The sequence below is a fragment of the Phyllostomus hastatus genome, unplaced genomic scaffold (assembly GCF_019186645.2).
Source record: "Phyllostomus hastatus isolate PE091 unplaced genomic scaffold, TTU_PhHast_1.1 phas_contig_80, whole genome shotgun sequence".
Taxonomy (NCBI): domain Eukaryota; kingdom Metazoa; phylum Chordata; class Mammalia; order Chiroptera; family Phyllostomidae; genus Phyllostomus; species Phyllostomus hastatus.
The window spans coordinates 25178531-25200740 of NW_025333960.1; positions in this window are offsets into that span (position 1 = coordinate 25178531).

Here is a 22210-nt window from a genome sequence, read left to right on the forward strand (position 1 = left end):
GACCAATTAAATAAGATGCACAATCAGAAAATGTAATGACCTTTTTTATTCCCTAGACATCATGAATTTTAGAACTTGGAGAATCAAACACAAACTAGTACCTATTGATTTATTTAATCTAGAGAATATGTAGTTATTATATAGTTATTGAGACTATGTTAGTATTTCTATTTATTTATACATCAGAATTATTAATGGACTATAGCTTCTAAATAACAAAGGTAACATCCACTATTGTCAACTTCTAACTTTGAGTTATCTGCAATTTCTAACTTCAAGTCACTTCTCAAAATCTTAATCACACCCATAATTTCCCTATATGTTCTTTTCCATTATACACACGTGGTCTTTGTTTCATAGACAGAGAATCTGTTGACAATCTTCTTACTAACCTTTTACTTTGATTCATAGATAGAGGATTCTTTAACAATCTTCCTCTTACACTTTTTTCTTTAGTTTACCCAGAAAATATCTTCCTCAAACATGTTATCTATCTTTAACATCCCTAAAAGCTTTCTAAGTACATTTAAGTACTTCTCAAAGTAAATGAAAACATCTGACCAAATAAGCCAGGTGGTGAAGGGGAAATACCATATGATCTCACCTTTAACGGGAACATAACAAAATTAAAAAAAAACAAGTAAAATATAACCAGAGATGTTGAAATTAAGAACAATTTGACAATAACCAGAGGAGAAGGGGAAGGGGATAATGGGAGAAGGGTTTTTAGGAACTACTATAAAGGACACATGGACAAAACCAAGGGGGAGGGTGGAAGCAAGGGAAAGAGGTAAGGTTGGCTGGGGTAGCAGAGAGTGATGTGGGGAAATGTAGACAACTGTAATTGAACAACAATAAAATAAATTAAAAATATATGACCACAAAGGCATTTGAAGGTATTGTGACCATTTTCTCAAGTCTCATCCCTCTTGCTTTATGTATGTTATTTTCACTTATACATTTGCTTAAACTGTTCATTGTGTCAGTTTAAGAGACCTATACTTGTAAGTTTATATAAGTAATGCAAAAAAATAGTGATGGTCAAAGACTTAACCTTGGTTAGTGAGCACACAGAGCAATATACAGGTTATGTGTTCTAGAGTGTACACTTGAAGAAACATGTAGTCTTATCATTTAATGTCACCACTGAGAAATTTAATAAAATTTTAAAAAAGAAATTCAAATGCAAAGCTAGACAATACCTGAGTTCTTGTTCTGGAGCTATGTATTATAGCTATTTATAAAAAAAATAACAATTAAAAAGCCATATTTTTATAAAATAGTAGTAATTCAATCTTCTCTGCTTATATTATTATACTCAATCTTCTCTGCCTACATTATAATGATCATTTTAAGATCTTAATAAAATGCATGCAATCACCCTTTATGAATATAGAGTATTATAATTATTGACAGCTCCAAATTTGAAATTGATTTCTAAGATATTTACACACAATCAGTAATCTTTTTCATACTTTTCAAATGAATTTGATCATCTTCTGCTTTAGGCTCAGATTAACTTTTGCAAAGTTGTTATAATAAATCCAGTAACCAATGAATTCAGTAACCAGTAATAATATGTATACCTCTTTTCCATGGATTGGTAAGATGTGTTTAAATTATTATTCATGAGAATGGAATTAGAATGCATTTTTCATGATACTTGAACCTGTCCTTCAAAATGGTATTTTTGGCAAAAGAATATAATAATGCCCTGGCTGGTGTGGCTCAGAGGATTAAGTGTCTGTCTGTGGACTGAAGGACTGCTGGTTTGGTTCTCAGTCAGGGCACATGCTTGGGTTGCAGGCCAGATCTCAGCTGGATTGTGGGAGAAACAACCAATCGATGTAACTCTCACACATTGAATATTTCTCTTCTCCTCTCTCTCCCTTCTTTACTCTATCTCTAAAAATAAGTAAATAAAATATTTTTTGAAAGAATATACTAGCGACCCTGGTCATCTTACATTTTTTGCTGTCCCATTGGGGTGTGATCAACTCATCCAAAATCTAGTTCAAATTTTGAAACTTATGGTGCTGCACCTGCAGCAAGAACCTGCAAAGATGTATTACTTACATAATAAGGCTTACTGGAAAGAGAAGGAAAGGGTCCATGGCAGGTTCAAAAATGGCCTTAGAGAGAAAAGCTTTAGGTTCTATTGTTAATTTATTGTCAGTCAGAGCTTGGGATGTCCAATTGTGTCAGTATCATTTATTGAAAAGATTATCTTTTCTCCACTGAATTTTCTTTACATTTTTGTTTAAAATTAATTTACAAATTGTTTGTGGGTATATACATGGGTTCTATATTCAGTTTTATTTTTCCATGTGCATATTATTTTTACAATAACGTGCTCTCTTTATTGGTACAGCTTTACAATAAAAATTGAAGTTGGATGGTGAGAATCCTCCCATGTTGTCTTTTCTCTTCATTATTGTGTTGGCTCTAGTAGACATTTTCCTTCCCATACAATGTTAGAATAGGTTTAGAATATCTACAAGTTGTTCACTAAAATTTTTACTGGGATTGCCTTCAACCTATAGATAAAGTTGGGAAGAATTGCAATTTGACAAAAGTGAGTCCTCTAATCCATAAAAAGATTTTCATTTATTCTGATCTTTTCTCAATTTTTCTTCTTTTTTTGTAGTTTCCATATACACATCCTATAATATAGTTAGATTTATAAATAGATATTTCATTTTTTCATGATATTTTAACTTTTAAATTTAACATTCACATGTTTCATTTTGGCATATAGTAAAGCCACTTAATTTTGCATATTTACCTTGTATCCTGTGACTTTGTGATTATGATTATTAATTATAAGAGTTTTGTTTTATTTGGTTATTGTATATTTTTGGAGTTTTCTACATAGGCAATTATATCCCTGAATAAAGATAGTTATATTTTTCTAGTTTAGTTATTATAAATAACATTTACCCTGGTATTATTGCACTATGTAGGATATTTTGATATTGAAGGAACGGTGAGATTGTGTATCCTTGCCTGTTTGGTAATATTAGAAAGTATACTATCTCTCCTCATCAAATATAGTTTTAAATGTAAGCTTTATTACAGTTTTTATTTATTTATTTGAGGAAATTTCTTGTTTGCCATGAGTTGTCATTAGTAGCTTCATGTATTTCTCAAATATTTTTATCATGTATCATTTTCTCTTTGTTTTCCTCTGTCTCTTTGTGTTGATTTTTTAAAAAATTCTCATGCACACAAGATAGCTCTGAGCATCTTTAGGTTTACATCCCACCAGCCTAGTAACCACAGTGGAATACAATTTTTCATTTTCAGTAGTTTCAGCTAACATCTCAAACTAAACTCTTGAGTTTGAGTTAATGCTCTTTTGGTCACATGCCCTTGGTCACAGTGACCATAACCAGCAGTCTGAGATATGTTCATTGGGCATGGCTCCATCAGGTGTCCTTTCCTTTAGCCACAACAGTGAATTCAGTTAAACCCAAACCGACTGGACTAAGATTGGTAAATGGGTTTCCCCTCAGAAAGATCAGGGTGTTATTAGCATAAGTATGTTAGCTGGATGCTAAGCAGGCAAAAACAAAATCCACAGTTTGTTCTAAAAATATAACACAACATTTTAACCAGTGTCCTATTTCTTACCAGAAAAAAATCAAAACTCAATTTATACTCTATATCGCTTATTCCTTCTGGGATTAATTTCACAACACTTTCATTCCAACTGCAAAAGTGTGGCCACAGTTGACCAAACAAGCCGAGGTCTTCTAAGTCTCTTCCTTCTCTCTGACATAGTCTCTCTTTGCCAACACCGCCAATTGCCACTTTCCATCTGTAGAAACTCATACTATATTTAAAGGTTCAGATTTAAATGTAATAGCTCTGTGAAACATTTCCCAACTATCATTAAATAATCATCACATCATTCTCACACTTATACAATACTACATATATATAACTTACAACACATGACATATTGTATTTTGAGAGTTTCTATGTGGTGTTTCCCTCCCCTGGAGTCTGCATTACTTGGGAGTACAGAGCACTGCAAGATTTAACATATCTCCATTGGCTAAGGCAGTAACCGACTCAATTTATGTTGGAGGAATTGATTGTTAAATAAGTCACATTGAATAATGTCTCAAATTCAGAAGCCAAATCTTTTTTTTTCATAAACAATTTGAATGAAGGATTTCCAAGCAAGGGAGAAGTGGGACTGATTCTATGAATGTGTCCAGAAACTCTTAGAGGTCTCCTTCAGATAGGATTGCAAATGAGCATCATTTTCACCAAGCCATCCTGGCTACACTAACATATTTCCATTGAACAAAATCAGCAAAGTCAGCACTCATGATGGTAAGCAAAAATAACTATTATGGACCTGTTTAAAAAGTGCCTGTGATGTTCTGGCTAGTTTTGTTTTAATTAATATTTATAATATTCATGAGATAGGGAAACAAAGTGAAACTGAATGTATTTGTGGAGAATTCCTTAAAGGATGCCCTGGCTGAGAGAAAACCTGCCAGCTTTTTAATTAATTGATTGATTTAATTTTTAAATAATAGCTTCAGAGATTATATAATACAAGACTAATCAATTAAGAGTTAAAAGGTAGAGGACTCGATCAAACAGATTCAACTATGGCCCTGGCTGGCATAGCTCAGTGGATTGAGCGTGGGCTGCAAACCAAAGTGTCACAGGTTTGATTCCCAGTCAGGGTACATGCCTGGGTTGCAGGCCATGACGCCTAGCAACCACACATTGATGTTTCTCTCTCTTTCTCTTTCTCCCTCCCTTCCCTCTCTAAAAAAAAATAAATAAAATCTTTAAAAAAAAGATTCAACTATGGCCCTGGTGAGTTATCAAAAATTGTGAGTTTCAGCGAGTGTCTATGATTTAAGGAATTACGAAGAGAAGAGACAGATGTCCCTGGGCCCCTGGAAATTAAAATTGTTGAATTTAACTTGAATGACTTTGGCCTGGCATTTTGAAGACAGCCATATTAATGTAACTAGCGGCATTTGAGTTCTGTGATTTAATATGCAAATAACTACAGCGTGTATCAGAGCCTGAAAAATTCTCCTAAAAGCCTGAGAATAGGCTCATGTGGATTAAAGGAGGAGATGAAAGACTATGTTTGGTACATAATAGGCCCTCCTTAATTTTTGCTCTTTTGAAAGAAATGAAACCTAACCTGAATGCTGTCCCTATTTGATACCCAGGGAAAGATAATGGTTGCTGAGGCACCAAGGACTAGCAAGCTTGGTATAAAGGTCTCAATAGTTGCCTCACCAGAAGCTGGAAAACTGCAGACGTGGGAGAGAGGAAGGAAACATAGTGGAGGTGGATCTGAATGAGCCCTATACTGATACTGAATCAGAAATTATTTGTTTTCATTTCAACACCATTTTGTAAAAGTCAGAGAGTTTTCCACTCATTCATCAGGATGGAAAACTCAGATTCAGGCAATAAAGGAGCCAGAATGAAATGATTGGTTTAGGAAGATTTCTATGGATTTTTAAATAACCTAAGTGAAAAGCATTACACACTTACGGGGGATAACAATTTGCTAGGCAATGAAAATGAAAGCACAGAAGAAGAGATGTGGAGAAGACCAACTAATTAAAGAAAACCCACTGGAAAATTCAGCTGATCATGCAGGTGACAGAGACTCTTCAGATAATGTGTGGATCAGTGACTCTTTAATAAACTGGCTTATCTCTTTGAACAAAATGAAAATGTGACAAGTGGGCAAAGAGAACACCAACCTTGGAGTGAAGTTAGCTAGGTTAATCCACACAGTGATTTCAGATTCATTCAGGAATAAATTTTAACAATACTGGGAGTACAAATGCAGAATATGAATACACACCATGTACAAGACTTCAAGGGGAGAACATACGGAAAATAGCCAAAGTCATATGGAAAATCCACAATTTGAATCAAGATTTACAAGACCATCTAGGTCAGGACCAAGTAAAGCTGGTACATTAATGGAAGTCCCACCTGCAAGAAGTCAGCAAAGGGTAAGAAGCAGAAGCCCAGATCATTACAGAACCAGAGAAAGAACTAAAAGTAGATAACCTCTGCGATCACTGAGTGAACTTTTACAAAGATTTCATCAGAGTGTACCATCTCTGACTTTGGAGCAGCCTTTGATAAATGAGATTGAGAAAGTTTTTTTTTTTTTTAGAAGTCAGTACCAAGAAACACTGAGTCAGCATAATAACTGGACTTGAACTTCAAAATAGAAGTCTTTTTGCACCCTCCAAAACATGGAATGCCATTCAAGGAGTATCTTATCCAGAAATAACCAGTGATGGTGAATCTTGTGTATTGACTGAGACAGATAAATCCAACCATATCCTTCAATTCTGAATCAGTACAAATTCATCATACAGCATATTCCAAGAGAGGTAGAACTTATATAACATCGGAGAAAACAAATAATGATCACTTTGGAAAGTGATCTAGGAGAACTTAGGCATATATTTTCACTTCATGAACAGGCAGATGAGAGCTTGTGCCAGTAGCACTGGAAATCCCACTTATAGGATTTTAAATATTGGTTTAAATAATACAACATCTGGTACAATTCTAAGCATGTTGAGATAGAAAATGATATTTTAATAAACTTATGGACAATGAAAGTGATTTAGAGGCTAGTCTCTCAACCCCAAGTCAAAACATGGACAGAGCAGGGTCACCCAATGGAATAAAGACTGTATTTTGCCATGTACAATGTGCACTTTTTGTGCCCAAACTTTTTAGGGAAATATAAGGATGTGCATTATATGTGGGTAGTACTAATTTTGTATCTATACAAATGTTTTAAATTATTTTATTTATCTTATGTGTTAAAAGTATACTCTAGAAAGCAATAGTAATATTTTTATGCAAAATTATACCCTGGAATACAAGCATCAGTTTTGTTTCTAAAGATAAATAAATAAGTAAATAAATAAATAAATTAAATTAAAACACAAGATTTTTTCCTGAAAGTTTAGGCAAAAATGTGAATGCACATTATACATGGCAAAATATGGTAGTTTTCATTGTAGTAGGAGTTCTGGTTCCAATTCAAATTCTAGCTGTGATTTCTGCTCACATTCCACATTGGCTTATAGTTCAAACGCTAATTAAATGTCTAGTTCCAGTTCTAGTCCAATGTCCAATTCCAGCTCCAGTGGTGGAAATTCAGAAAGTAGCACACTGTTCTTTGAAGGCAGATGTGAAAGAGTATCACCACACTCATCATCAGAAAGCATGAGGGAGAGATCTATGATCCCAGTAATATTTTGTGAAAGTGACTCTTGGCTTTCCTTTGATCAATTTTTGCTCTTAGTTGATACTCATAACCATTGTATAGGACTCAGGAAAGCAGACCGACAATGTGGCTGTAAGATATTTTTTTGGAAATGATACATTAAAAGTCTGTATCATTTGCATTGCAGGGTATGCAGAAGGCAACAAGCTTTGCATCCTCTCTTGCTCCCATCAATATCATGTCCACTGCATTGATTGCTGACTGTCTGGCAACTCTACCTACCGTTTGTCTCAGGAAAGTAGTAGATTCTGGTGAGAGAGAGAAAAGTTTAATTTAGATCTGAATTCTCAGCTATGTAAACAGTTATAGTGATGGACAAACAACAGTCACCTATCTTATATTCACTCTTGGAGTGATGCTTAATTATAACAATCTGAAGCTAATCTAATCATGATCCAAATGTAACAATATAAGCTAAACCATTGGTTCTTGAAGGAATTATTATATTTTCCCTCATTTCTTTTTTAAGAATAAAAGAAAATATTAAAAAGTAAAAATGTTTTTCTACAATAATTAATATCATATCTTTTATCATTAGACTATTAATATGGTATATTACATTGATTTTTAAATGTTAAATCAAGCTTATATTCCTGGGACAAATCTCATTGATTATAGTGTTTAATACTTTTATAATTTTGATTTAATTTTGATTATTTTATTGAGGATTTTGTGCTTATGTTTGTGAAATATGTTAAGTGTTTATATATAGGGGTAATGCTGGTACCATATAATGAAATAAGGTACCCTCTGATTTTTATTCTACAGGAGGTTGTAGAGAGTTTGTATTATTTCCTCTATAAATATTTGGTAGAACTCACCAATGAAACTACCTTAGCCTAGAGGTTTTTGGGAATTGTTTTTAAGTATAATTTTTTTTATAATGGGCTATTCAGAACCCAAAACACCAATTCAAAAGAACATAAACATCCATATGTTCATTGCAGCATTATTTACAACCACCAAGATATGGAATCAGCCCAAGTGTCCATCAATAGATGAGTGAATAAAACAACTATTGAACATTTACACAATGGAATACTACTTGACCATAAAAAAGAAAATTTTACCCTTTGCAACAGTATGGATGGACCTGGAGAACATTATTCCAAGTGAAATAAGTTAGAGAAAGACAAATACCATATAATTTCACTCATACATAGAATCTAATAACAAACTGAAGTAACAAGGAAAATGGGGACAGACTCATATATGGAGAGCAGGATGACAGCTAATGGGAAGTGGAGGTTATGCGGTGAGAGAACTGAGCAAAAAGGAAAAAGGACTTATGGACATGGACAACAGTATGGTGATTGCGGGGGGTAGGTGCACATAAGGGGACTAAAATGTAATGTAAAAAATACAATACAAAAAAGTCTTAGAAATATGCTAAAATGAAAAAATGGGCTATTCAAGTAGTGAATATCTTTGCATGAGTTTTTAATTTTTTCTTTTTTACATTTTATTGAGGTATAATTGATATCAGTTTAAGGTGTACATTAGAATGACTTGGTTTACCACAGTGATGATTGTGAGATGACTATCACAGTCAGTTTACTTAATGTCCATCATATCATATAGGTACAAAGAGAAAAATTTTCTTTAGTGGAGAATTTTTAGGATCTACTCTTAGCAAATCTCAAATGTGTCAAGCAGCAGTATGAACTTCAGTCATCAAGTTATACATTACATCCTCAGTATTTATTTGTCTTATAACTAGAAATTTGTGTCTGTGACCACATTCTTCCAATTCCTGCACAAGACCCGCTGGCCTCCTTGTGATACCCACAAACTTGATCTCATTTTCTACAACTCCTTCTATGGGTTCTGACTCTTTGTGTTCCTTAAGGATTTGGGTTCTATTTATGTTTTTAAAGAATTTGGTATATTTCTTTCTAAATCATACAATTTGTGGGCATAGAATTGTTTGTATCATTCCCTTATATTTTTTATATCCATGAATGAATAGTAATAACTACTCTTTTTACTTTATTTTTAATTTTCCATTTATTGATTTTTAGGGAGAGAGAGGAATGGTGAAAGAGAGAGACATCAACTTGTTGTCTGCTTATGTATGCATTCATTGGTTGATTGTTGTAAATGCCCTGACTGTGGATTGAACCTGCAACCTTGGTGTATTGGGATGATGCTCTATTCAACTGAGCTGCGCTGCCTGGGCTCTTTTAAAAAAAATTTATTAAATTTATTGGGGTGACATTGGTTAGGAGGATCCTATAGGTTTCAAGTGTATGTTTCCATGATATAGGATCTGTATATTGTAGTGTGGACCCGTCACCCAAATTCAAACCATGTTCTATTACCATATACTAGGCCCCTTCTTTCTCCCACTACACCCCAACCCCTTCCCTCTGGCAACCACCACACTGCTTTGTCCATGAGTGTCAGTTTTATATCCCATGTATGAGTTATGAGTGGCATGATATGGTTTTTAGCTTTTTATGGCTGACATTTCAGGTAGCTTAATATTCTCAGGGTCCATCTATGTTATTGCAAGTGGCAGTATGTCATCTTTTCTTATGGCCAAATGATATTCTGTTGTACATATCATGTACCACATCATGTCTATCCAGTCCTCTATTGAAGGACACTTTGGTTGCCTTCATGTCTTGACCACCAGGAATAATGCCACAATGTACATGGGGGTGCATATATATCTGTGAGTACATGTTCTCAAGTTTTTAGGGTAGATACAAGTCAATCACATGTGATCATTCTCTTTTTCTCTCTTATTTTGATTAGCTTGGCTAGCTATAAATTTTTTTTCAGTTTTCAAAGAATTAGCATTTGGTTATTGTCAATTGTTTTCCTGTTTTAAATGTTATTATTTTCTGGCCTAATTGCTTTCTTTCTGCCTCTTACTTAAGGCTTAAATTACCCATCTTTCTCTAGTTTCCTAAGGACTAATTTAAGTTGTTGATTTTAGACATTTTTCTTTTCTAATGTACTCACTTAATGCTATAACATTTTCTCTAAGCACTCCTTTAGCTGTATCCCCCAAAATGCAATAAGTTGTATTTTCATAAAAACTTAGTTTAATATATAATTTAAATCTCATGAGATTCATTCTTTAACCCTTGTGTTATTTAGAAGCACATTCTTTAATTACAAAATATTGGGAGATGTTTGTTATATTTCTATATATATTCTGAGTTTAATTTCATCTTGTTCAGAGAACATAGTTTGTATGACATCTATTTTTTATATATGTTTTATGTCCCAGAATGTGGCCTACATTAGTGATGTTTCATATGCTTGGGAAAAATGTGTACATTTCTGCTATCAGATACATTATTATATAAATGTACATTTGATCAATAGGTTAATAACACTGTTTAAGTTATCTATCTCTACTGATTTCTGCCTGCTTGATTTGTCAATTACTGATGGAAGAGTGTTAAAGACTCCAATTAAAATTATTGATTTATACACTTCTCTTTTCATTACCTTATTGCCTCATGTACTTTGATAATCTCTTTTTAGGTCCACATATGTTTACCATTGTTATGTTTTCTTAATGAATTTAGCACTTTATCACTATGTCATGCCTCTCTTTTTCTCTGATAATTTTCATTTTCTGAAGACTGCTAAATTTGAAATTAATTTAGCTATTCCTGCTTTTGGGGGGAATTACTATTACTATTAGGTCAGCATTACCCCCATATTTAAACAGAAAAAGGAATTAGAAGCATACAACAATATATTTTACACAACAAATTAATACTGTAGATTTAAAAATAGGTATATTTTTCTCTACTTTAATCTGTGTGTGTGTGTGTGCGTGCATACACGTGTGTTTAATTTAAAGTGGTCTCTTATGTAATATGTATAGTTTGGTCTATTTAAAATTTCCCTACACTCCCCAAATCTTTCTTTCAAATGGTGTACTCAGACCATTCACATTTAAAATGAGTTGTGATGTGTGAATTCTTGGCCACCATCTTTCCAATTTGTTCCATTTTTTGTTTGTTTTTATGTGTTAGTGCCTTCCCAGACTTAGATTGAGCAACATATATTACTTCACTTTATCTTCCATTGTAGTTTATCATTTCTATTCATTTTAGTAAATAACCCATTGTTTACAATGTTTATTTGTACTAATCTAAGTGTATTTCCAATGAACTCTGTACGGTTTTGTGTTTACTACAAGTCCCTTATCAAATTTCCCAATTTCTCCCCCTTGTCTCTTGCTATTTTTGTCGTTCTTTCAACTTTTTAGAAAGATGTGATGATCCAATACATGTTACTTTTATGCACTAAATAAAGCTCTTTTGATCAATAGTGAATAAGGTAAAGAAAAGATTTCATCTTGCCTTCATTGATTCTGTTATACTGTTAGTTTCCTTTCGTAGATGCAAATTTCCTCCTGCCAGACCTTCTACTAACATTTTCTTACAGGGCAAATCCACTGGCAAAGAATTCCCTTTGCTTCTGTCTGCCTGAGAACATCTTTATTTCTCCTTTACTTTTAAAGTATACTTTTGCTGAATACAAAATTCCAGAATAAGGGTTTTGTTATTTCAATATTTTCTCCACTCTCTTCTTGCTTGCAAGCTTTGTAACGAGAATTTCAATGTAATTCTTATTCTTGTTTCTCTGTAATTATGGTTGTTCTCCTTCTTCACTATTATTTGACTTCTCTCAAAATTTTCTATTTGCTATTTATGTTCTGCAGTTAATTATGACATGCCTTGGTCCAGGTATTTTGATATGTTCTACGTTAGTATTGCTTGAATTTTCTGCATCTGTGGTTTGGTGTCCATCATTATTTTTGGAAAATTCTCTGCAATAATGACTTAAAATATTTCTTCTCTCTTCTTTCTTTTAGTTCTGGTGTTCCAATTATGTATGTTATACCTTTTCAAATGGTCCCACAGATGGGTATTCTGGGCCTCTTAAAAATCCCTTTGCATTTCAGTTTGGAGAGTTTTCACTGACATACCTTCAAGCTCATTGATTCTTTTCTCAGCTGTCCTTTCTGATTAGCCCATCAAAGGTATCCTTCATTTTTGTTACAGTGTTTCTATTTCTAGTATTTTCTTTTGATTTTTTTCTTAGAGTTTCAGCCTTTCTGCTTAAATTTCCTATCTGTTCTTCCATGCTGTCTGCTTATTTTTAACCTTCAGAAATATTTCTCCTGTGGTGTAGCTTCCCCGCAGCACTACCCCCCACCAACCTCTTACTTGCTAAGCTTGCCGTATCATTGTCAATATATGTCTCTCAAGGCTTGATCCCTTTTGACTATATTTTCCCCCAGGTGAGACACAAATTGTGGAAGAGCCTGGAAGGAGAGGTTACCTTGTACTAGTTGTGATAAGACTTGTCAAAATTCTCCTATGGAATGTAGGCTTCTGATACCTAAGTACTTGATTGTAAATCTCACAATAGTTACAGGGTTTCCTTAAAAGTATGCTCCAGGATTTTTACACTTTCATGTTAGTGCACAGTCAATATGTACCAGTACATTAAAATGCCAATGAAGTATTCCTACAGTATATCTCCAATAGCTTTTGCTCCATATAAGCACATTTGTGAATGCCCCTGTCTCTTCCAAATTTGTGTGGCTTTACTATGTGTTTTCGTTCCCTGATAGGTCCAAGAAAAGTTGTAGATTTTTTCAGTCTACCTAGTTTTTTCTATTAGTAAGGCTAGGAGAGACAACTACTTATTTGTTTATCAGTTGAAGTTGAAAACAGAAATCCCTGCTAATATTTTAATGACTTTTAACACTATAAAGTTTGTGCATTTAATTACTTTTTTCTAATAAACAACCTACTATAGAAATTTGTTTAATTTCCAATTATGTTTCTTAGTCCTGTAATAGGAAACACAGGACTGATTTTTAGCTAGGATCATTTTCAAAATACTGCTTCTTCAAAGTTTTTAAATTTCCAAGAATTAAAGTAACTCTCTCCATAGCCACCAGTAGAGAATATGAAGGATTTTATCTTCTCTGTCCTTGAATTAGGCTCCCATTGAACTTTCACAAATGCTTGATTTCAGGCCTCATTTCTGTACTTATTTTTGCCTGGAAAATGAAATGCCATTAAACTATCATTCGAGCAAAAATCAAGTCTTTTAGTTCCTTTTTACCGAAAGCAGAAAGGTTAAGTAATATGACATTTCTTCATGTTTTCCTTTGGATATCATTTATTCAACTCTCTTCCATCATCTCTGTGAGATCCTTAAATTATTGTTTCTTTTGTCTAGTTCACTCACTTTGAATACAAATTTTAAATAAATAAATAATTTTTAAGATTATTTTGAGATCTTGTCCTAAAGTTCAATAAAATGAGAAGAGCAAATCTTCATGAACAAAAACAGATATTCACTAACTTTAAATAAATGAAGAAAATGTAATCTAAATTAATTACACACAAGTCTAGGAAATCTTTAAACACCAATTCAAAAGAACTTATGCATTCTTACATTCATAGGAGCATTATTTACAATAGCCAAGTATTAGAAGAAACCTAAGTGCCCATCAATAGATGAGTGGGTCGAAAAACAATGGTACATTTATACAACAGAATACTACACAGCAGAAAGAAAGAAGGAACTCCTGCTTTTTGCAACTTCATGGATTGAACTGGAGAATATTATGCTAAGTGAGATGAGCCAGTCGATAAGAGAAAAATATATGATTTCACTTATAAGAGGAATCTAATGAACAAAATAAACTAATAAGCAAAATAGACCCATAGACATGGAAACATGGAACAGACTGACAGTGACGGGGGAGGGGGAGGGAGATGATGATGGAAAGAAGTGGAAGAGACTAGTCAAAGAACATTTATGAATGGCCTATGGACTTGGAGAATGGTGTCATGATTGACTGTGGGAGTAGAGACTGGGCTAAATGGAAGAGGGCCACAGGGGTAAAATTGGGGCAATTGTAATAGCAGTAAAAAATAAACTCAAATATATAATTTAATTCATATTAACTGCAATAATTTAGTAACAAATTGCCAAAAATGTACCATTCAGCCTGCTTTAATAAAAAGGCACTTTTTAATTATATTTATCTTTTATATTTTTTATTTTTTCCGTTATTTTTATCATTGACACTATTACAGATGTCTCTATTCCTCCCACCTGCCTCCTCTAGCCCCTGCCTTCTACCCCCATCACCACACTGTTTCTGTGTCTATGAGTTATGCATATATGTTCTTGGTTTAATTTTTTCACCTTCTTTCATATAGTTCCCCCATTTCTACTCCCCAGTGACAGCTGTCATTCTCTTCCATGTGTCCAAGCTTCTGTTTCTATTTTGTTTATCAATTTATTTTGTTCATTAGTTTATTCTGTTGATTAGATTCTACATATAAGTGAGATCATATGGTATTGGTCTTGCTCTGACTGGCTTATTTAATTTAGCATAATAGTCTCTAGGTCTACCCACACTGTCACAAAAGGTAAGATTTCCTTCTATTTTATGGCCAAGAAATATTCCATTGTGTAAGTATACCACAGCTTTTTTATCTACTCATCCAGTGATGGCTACTTGGGCTGTACCCAGATCTTGGCTATTATAAATAACGCTGCTATGAACATAAAGGTGCCTATAATTTTTTGAATTGATGTTTTGGGATTCCTCAGATACCTTCCCAGAAGTGGAATCACTGGGCCAAAAGGCAGCTACATTTTCAATTTTTTGAGGAAACTCCATACTGTTTTCCATAGTGGCTTCACCAGTCTGCATTCCCACCAACAGTGGACTAAGTTTATTTCTTCTCTGCATCCTTGCCAGCACTTGTGGTTTGTTGATTAATTGATCATAGCCATTCTGGCAGGCCTGAGGTGATACTTCATTGGGGTTTTAGTTTTCATCTCTCTAATATTTACTGATGTTAAGCACTTTTTCATATGTATATCGGCCATGTGTATGTCTTCTGTGCAGAACTGTCTATTCAGGTCCATAGTTTTTCAACTGGATTTTGTCTTCCTAGTGTTGAGGTGTATAAAGTCTTTATATATTTTGGAAAGTAACCTCTTCTCAGATGTATCACTGGTGAATATGTTCTCACGTACAGTAGATTTCCTATTATTTTGGTTTCTTTTGTTTTGACCTTGATTCAAATCAATTAAGATGCAACATGCTTCTTAAAATCATTTGAAACTAGTTTTTCTTAGGCAGCCTACTCACCCTTCATAAAACTATAAAATTTTAATAAGTGCAGTGGTAGACAAACAATGCCACAAATTCTTTGCTAATCTTTCCATTAAGAAATTCTCAGTGGAATGCTTGCTCTTCAGGAAGGAAGCGTAGACATGAGATATTTATCTATACTGAAATAATAAGGTTGCTGCAGCAATAAATACCTAAAAATATAGCAGTGGCAGTGGAGTAGGGTAATGGGACAACACTGGGACAATTTGGAGAAGTATGATAGTGCAGTCTGGATGACCCCAAACTTACTGCAAGAACAATGTGTTTCCTGAAGTGCTCTCCAGTGTGGACACTGAAGGATGTGAGAGGACTTCAACTGCACATGGTGGCAAATGGGATCCTTGCAGTATGGTTTCAGAATGCATAACAGTACTGTGTACCTGGGTGCATGGAAAGCAGAACTTGTAAGTCATACGTATGGGTATCTCACTCAAATTTTCAAAATGCTGCTGTTTGTAAAAAATGTGAGAGGGGGTGTTAAACTGAGTGAAGAACTATTAATGAAAATTGAACCAGAACTTAATGATTTGAGAAATTCCCAGCCTATCGAGATGGCAAAATACCCCAAAATTTAGAGATTGCTTCGGAAAGTTTAACAAGGAAAAAAATGCTGAGAGTGTGGGTATAAGATAGTTTGTTAACACATCAGAAAGATCAATAGATCAGGGTACTCAGCAACAGGAAAGGCTTTTCTCAAAGACGTGAAACAGTGGGACTCACAGATCCTTTCGGAAAAATCAGAGGCTCTTTCAACACTTTAAGAATATGTGTATTGCCCCTCATTCATTCCCACAAAAGCTTAAAAGAGACCAGTTTCTTTTGGAAAGATCTGTGGTGGAGCTTTTTCCTAATGGAGTGATCTCCTGTTAAATACAAGCAAAATTGGCAAGTTTCTTGAGAATTTCGTATTAGCAGAAACTCTGCCAGTTTAGATTGAAGGGATGGAACAACACAATTATGAAAAAGAAAGAAGGCCGTTGGATGTCCCAAACTTCTACTGAGAGAAAGCAGTGTGATGAGACTACTCAGCTATGAACACGAGCCAGCTTTCAAGTAAAGGGGAAAATGCCTAGGAGGGTAGCCCAAGAGCCCTGAATATTGATTTTAGAAGCAAGGGGGTGAAATGAGAACCAGGGAGGAACCTTATTGGAAACTTAATGGGGTTTGCCTCTCTGAGTTTCAAAATGACTTTGGACTACTGAGTTCTTTTACCTAGCATTTATCCCATTTTGAACTTGAATTTATATCATTCTTATCTATGCTTGTCTCACCATTATATGTTAGGAGCATTGTGAGTTGATAACTTGTTTTGTTAGCTTCACAAGCTACAGATGGTGAGGAAATATGACTGGACACCTAATATGAACCTGATTTTTTAAAAATATATATTATTGATTATGCTATTCAGTTGTCCCATTTTTTTCTCCCCTTTATTCCCCTCCACGCTCCATCCCCTCCCACCAGCATTCTCCCACCTTAATTCATGTCCATGGGTCCTACATGTAAGTTCTTTGGCTTCTCTATTTCCCATACTACTCTAAACTTCCCCCCTGTCTATTTTGTACCTACCATTTATGCTTCTTAATCCCTGTACATTTTCCCTCATTTTCCCCTCTCCCTTCCCCACTGATAACCCTCCATATGATCTCTATTGTTTCTTTGCTTAGTTGATTTTTGTTCCTGTTCTAGTTGTTTGCTTAGTTCATTTTTTTTGTCACATTCACTTACTTATTAGCTCCATAGCCTCAGTCATTAGATCAAGATTTTTAAATAGTTGACCAAGATAAATTTTCAACTCTATGCAGAGTGTCAGTTTTCCAATCCATGCTATTATTTAATTCTATAAAATTGAAGTCAATTAATAGAAAATACCTTAACATACCTTTAGATAATACTTTGCATATCTTTTCATAGTTTAAAGTAAAAAATCTCATACCTCCATCCTTTTATTTATAGTTACAATTATTGCTTGATGTTTTTCAAAGGAAATATTTAAATATTTATCAAAACCAAGATAATAAAAATTGAAATGCCAGGACTGAATGAACAGATTTAGACTACTTAATTAGCCAGCAACAATATTTATAGTTTCTTTCATAATTCACCTACATTCCTTTTTTGTGTCAGTACACATAGAAATAAAAAATACCTATAGTATTTGTGGCTATTACAATGGATGGCAATTACATATTAAGATTAAGAAACTATCTACAAATAAAGCAAAGAATTCTGGATCATATTTTTAGAAACTAATATTTTGCATTCTACTTCTGTTCACTTCTCCTTGCTTACCCCTGAAATAGTGGGTATTTGCAGAATGTTAACCATAGTTTTTATCTATTTGAGCTTTCATTACTCTCTGCTGGTGTTCACAAGCATTTAATGGCCTCCACATGTTGTTAATGCATGTCTTGAGCTGTTTCTTTCTCAAAGCCTGTTGGGAATCCCTCTATACAGCATCTCACAGACACCTTAAAGCCAGTATCTCAAACAGTATTCTCATTCGCTCTCTCCTTAATAGTTACCTTTCTTTTTTGTGCCCTCATTTTTTATTGATGACACCATCACTCAACCACTCAATCAATCTAAAAAGCCTCTCCTTTATTATCTTCATAACCAATTCCTTAATCTTTGTCAAATTATCAATTCTATATTTAGTAATTCATTGGTTCATTTTATAAGTATGTACCAATCACATACTAAGTTACAGGCAGTGTACTAGGTTCTGGAGTTACAATATCATGGACTTAACCTTTATTGGGGACAGAGATACAATGAACCAGTAAATAATCAAGATCTATAATATGCTAGGAGATTCTCTTTATAAATACCCTTTTTAAAAATAGATTTTTACTTATTTTTAGAGAGAAGGGAAGGGAGGGAGAAAGGGAGGGAAAGAAACATCAGTGTGTCATTGCCTCTCAGATGTCCCTGACTGGGGACCTGGCCCTCAACCCAGGTGTGTGCTCTGACTGGTAATCCAACCTAGGATCCTTTGGTTCACAAAGGGTGCTCAATCCACTGAGGCACACCAGCCAGGGCTATAGTATACTCTTAAGTGTTTTATAAAATCCAGCTTGAAGAGGGTAAGTCTGATAATTTTTGCAAAGGAGGTGGGGCTGTGAGCAAATATGGGGAGATCGATATATTTTAAGGCAGGGTTCCCCAATCCCTCAGGCCATGGACTGCTACTGGTCCATGGCCTATTAGGAACTGCACCACACAGTTGGAGATGAGCAGCAGGCCAGAAGGTGAAGTTTTGCTGGAGGTACTGCCTGAGCTCTCTCTCCTGTCCCGCATCCCCTCTTCCATAGAAAAATTTGTCTTCTACCTTCCACGAAACTGGTCCCTGGTGCCAAAAAAATTGCAGACCACTGTTTTAGGAGGATCAGGAAAATGTGCCTGAAGAAGTGATGAGAAAATCAGTAAAGAAGAGAATTTAAAGAAATTTTAGATGACTTTAAGTGAAATCATTTAGAGAGGAGCAATAAGCAACTGACCCTGTTTATTACTCAATTTCCCATCTTTAAAATTAGCATATAACAATAACTGCAGAGTTGTGAGGATAAAATGAATTAATGCATATTAGATATATGACAAACATATGATATTTGTAAATATTATCAATAGTATTATTATTTTTTAAATTTTATTTGTTGATTTTTTAGATAGAGGGAAAGGGAGGGAGAAAGAGAGGGAGACATCAATGTGTGGTTGCCTCTGGCACATCCCCTACTGGGGACCTGGCCTGCAACCCAGGCAATGTGCCCTGACTGGGAATTCAACCTGAGAGCCTTTGGTTCACAGGCCAGCACTCAATCCACTGAGCCAGGGTCATCAATAGTTTATTAAACACATTGCTTGTGAATACACAATCTCCTGAAAAAAAGTGTGCAAGCATGCATGTATGTGTGCATGGGCATGTGTGTATAATTTCAGTAGTTGTTTTCTGAATTGAATAGTTTACACATTTTTATTGCTTCTTTTAGTCATTCACAAAGTACTTTGATTGGACAAATGGAAAATCCTAGCCTTCACAGTCAGAATCACAATAGCCTACAAGTAGGGCTAGAGTAGATACTTTTTGAGAAATGAATATTTTAAAAAGTTCTAAACTGATATTTGTAAAGTCTTGTTAAATCAGTCTCTCTCTCTCTCCCTCTCTCTTTTCTCTCATACACACAAACACATGCACACCCTCCTTTTCCATCAGGTATTACCTACAATTCCACTACTGAAATAAGAACTTAGCCTAAGGTTTTCTTTTTAAGTAATAGTTATATTCTTGGCCTGTCTGTCCATTGGTTGCCTGTCTATTGTATAAAAGGCCTGAATGAATTTATTTATAGCCATAATCTTTTCTTTGGATAATAGCTAAAGCTAATGGTTTATCATCTGTACAACCCCGACAGTCTATCTTTCCTGATTCCTTAGGGTAGCTATCCCCTGCACCTCATTACTCTGTTGGATCTCTGAACAGACATCATCCTTAAAATCCCATTTGTACTATTTGGATCAGGTCAGGAAGAGTAATAACTCTAATCTTCTTGGAGTGATATTATTAATCTTGAGCAGGTGAGCTCCAAGGTACTTTCTCTAACCTACACATTTAGAAAGCAGGCGCTTTAGGACTGTAATGAATAAAGCTAAAATGGAAGCCTGCAGCATAAGGGGAAATGACTGTAAGATTAAGATGTCCTTTAGGTTTGCTCTTAAACCTTGTTTGTTCTGTGAAAGCAAGGGCTTTGAGAAAACTAAAGACAAGTATTAAATGGCTCCCTTTGTGAAATGAGTCAGAATATTACTCTAATATTAATGATATTCTTTTTTTAATGGAGACTATACAATAAGCATAGCTACATTAATTTATGTAGTTTGGTATTCTAAGATAATTGCAATGCCTCTCTAAAGCATTTTCTCTTAATTTCTTCATAACTTGCCAAAAAAGAAATATATTATTTACAAAACAACAAAAAAAAATAAATGAATAGAAGTGAACTCCCTTATTTCCCTGTCCTCCATTTCATTGTAAAACTTGATGCTTGCTGATCTCAATCCATTTGTCCTACATGCAACAGAAAAGAGGGTGTCCACTCTCTGTTAGGTATACCTGGTTTTCACATATGGGTCCTTTTTCCATTTTTACTTGTGAATAGTTCACACACTCTTGTCTTGTTTCTTTTTTAGACAGGTTGTGTACCTTAAATAAAGATTTTACTTTCAAATTTTTTCAAACCCTAGCTCCACCTTGCTAAGAAATCTCTGTTTTCAATAACCTTCTTTGAGAGGGTCATCAGAGGAGTGATGCTGGAGCAGATCCAGATAAATAGGGTGTGGTTAAAATGTTTACATTTCAAGGTACTTCTTTTGAATAGATTTGTCAAATATTTAAAAGTAATTTAAAATGAATTGTTTGACATGCTGTTTTTTTATTCTATTTATTGAAATGCCACAAAATTATTTTTGCACACCAACAAAATGACATTTGTATAATATGTTTGCATGGTTTTCCAGTCCTGCCATCAGGGTTCCATAAATGTGATTAAATGTGATGGTTGCATGCATTTTGCAAACTCTAAATGATATCTATAAAATTTAGGCTCTTCCCTTTGTAAGGCATATGTGTATGTGGGTAATCTTAAGGTACATGAAAAAATGCAATATATTCAACATAATAGTTGTAATGACTATGAGCAATTTGTTTAGAGTCTCTGTACCTTAGCTTTCTCATCTGTAAAAGGGAGCTATTAATATATAGCTTTTAAAAACACTGTAACACATTGTATTGCAGGCATTGCTCTTAATGTTTATGTTAATCCTCCTATCAACTTTATCAGCATTACTTCACGTATAAGAAAACTGAGGCACAAAGATGTTAAGTGTTATTCCAGGGTTATGCAGATATTAGGTTGCAGAGTCGATATTTGAACTCAGAAAGCTTGGGTCAAGTGTCAAGTGCTTAAGTATGACATTACGCGGTTTTGTTCTATCACATAAGGTTTTATAGAAGTGAAATTAATTCACAAAACGGTTTCAGAATATTGAAAGAGTCTTTACTATTGAGCTACCAAAATGCTTGACATAATTATTGTGATATTATTTAACCAATAGTTTCCTCATATTTATGCTATGGAAGGCATTATGCCATTTTACTAATTTTCACTATTATTATTGTTATTTTAGTATTGCTAACTCCATTTTGCAAAGAATATGGAGGCTCTGAGAATTTAAATTGCTAAAATACAAAGATCAGTTGGCCAAACTAAAAAAGAAATTTTTATTAGAAGAATGCAGGTTTAAAGTTCAGAACTGTTTATCTAATACTTTTATCAATGACCTTGAAATGAAGCGAACTAGCTTTAATTATATCAGAACACTTGAATGCAATTTCTAAATCTTCAAAGAAGAAAAGTATTATGATTAAAGCAAAGGAACTCTAGGAAAGTGAAAAATACTTTTTAGGTAAATTGAAACATAAAAATTATAATCAACAGAAACTGGTAGACATTATCATCATAACCAAAGGATTTATAATTTATGCAAAGTGCTACATGTGTTATAGAAAAGAAAGTTCTAAAAATCTAAAGAAAGGAGAAAATAGGATAAAAATAGGCAATTTTTTTCACTTCAAACTGTTACTATGAATCTCATAGATTGGGGGCGTCAAACTCGTTTTCACCGGGGGCCACATCAACCTCGCAGTTGCC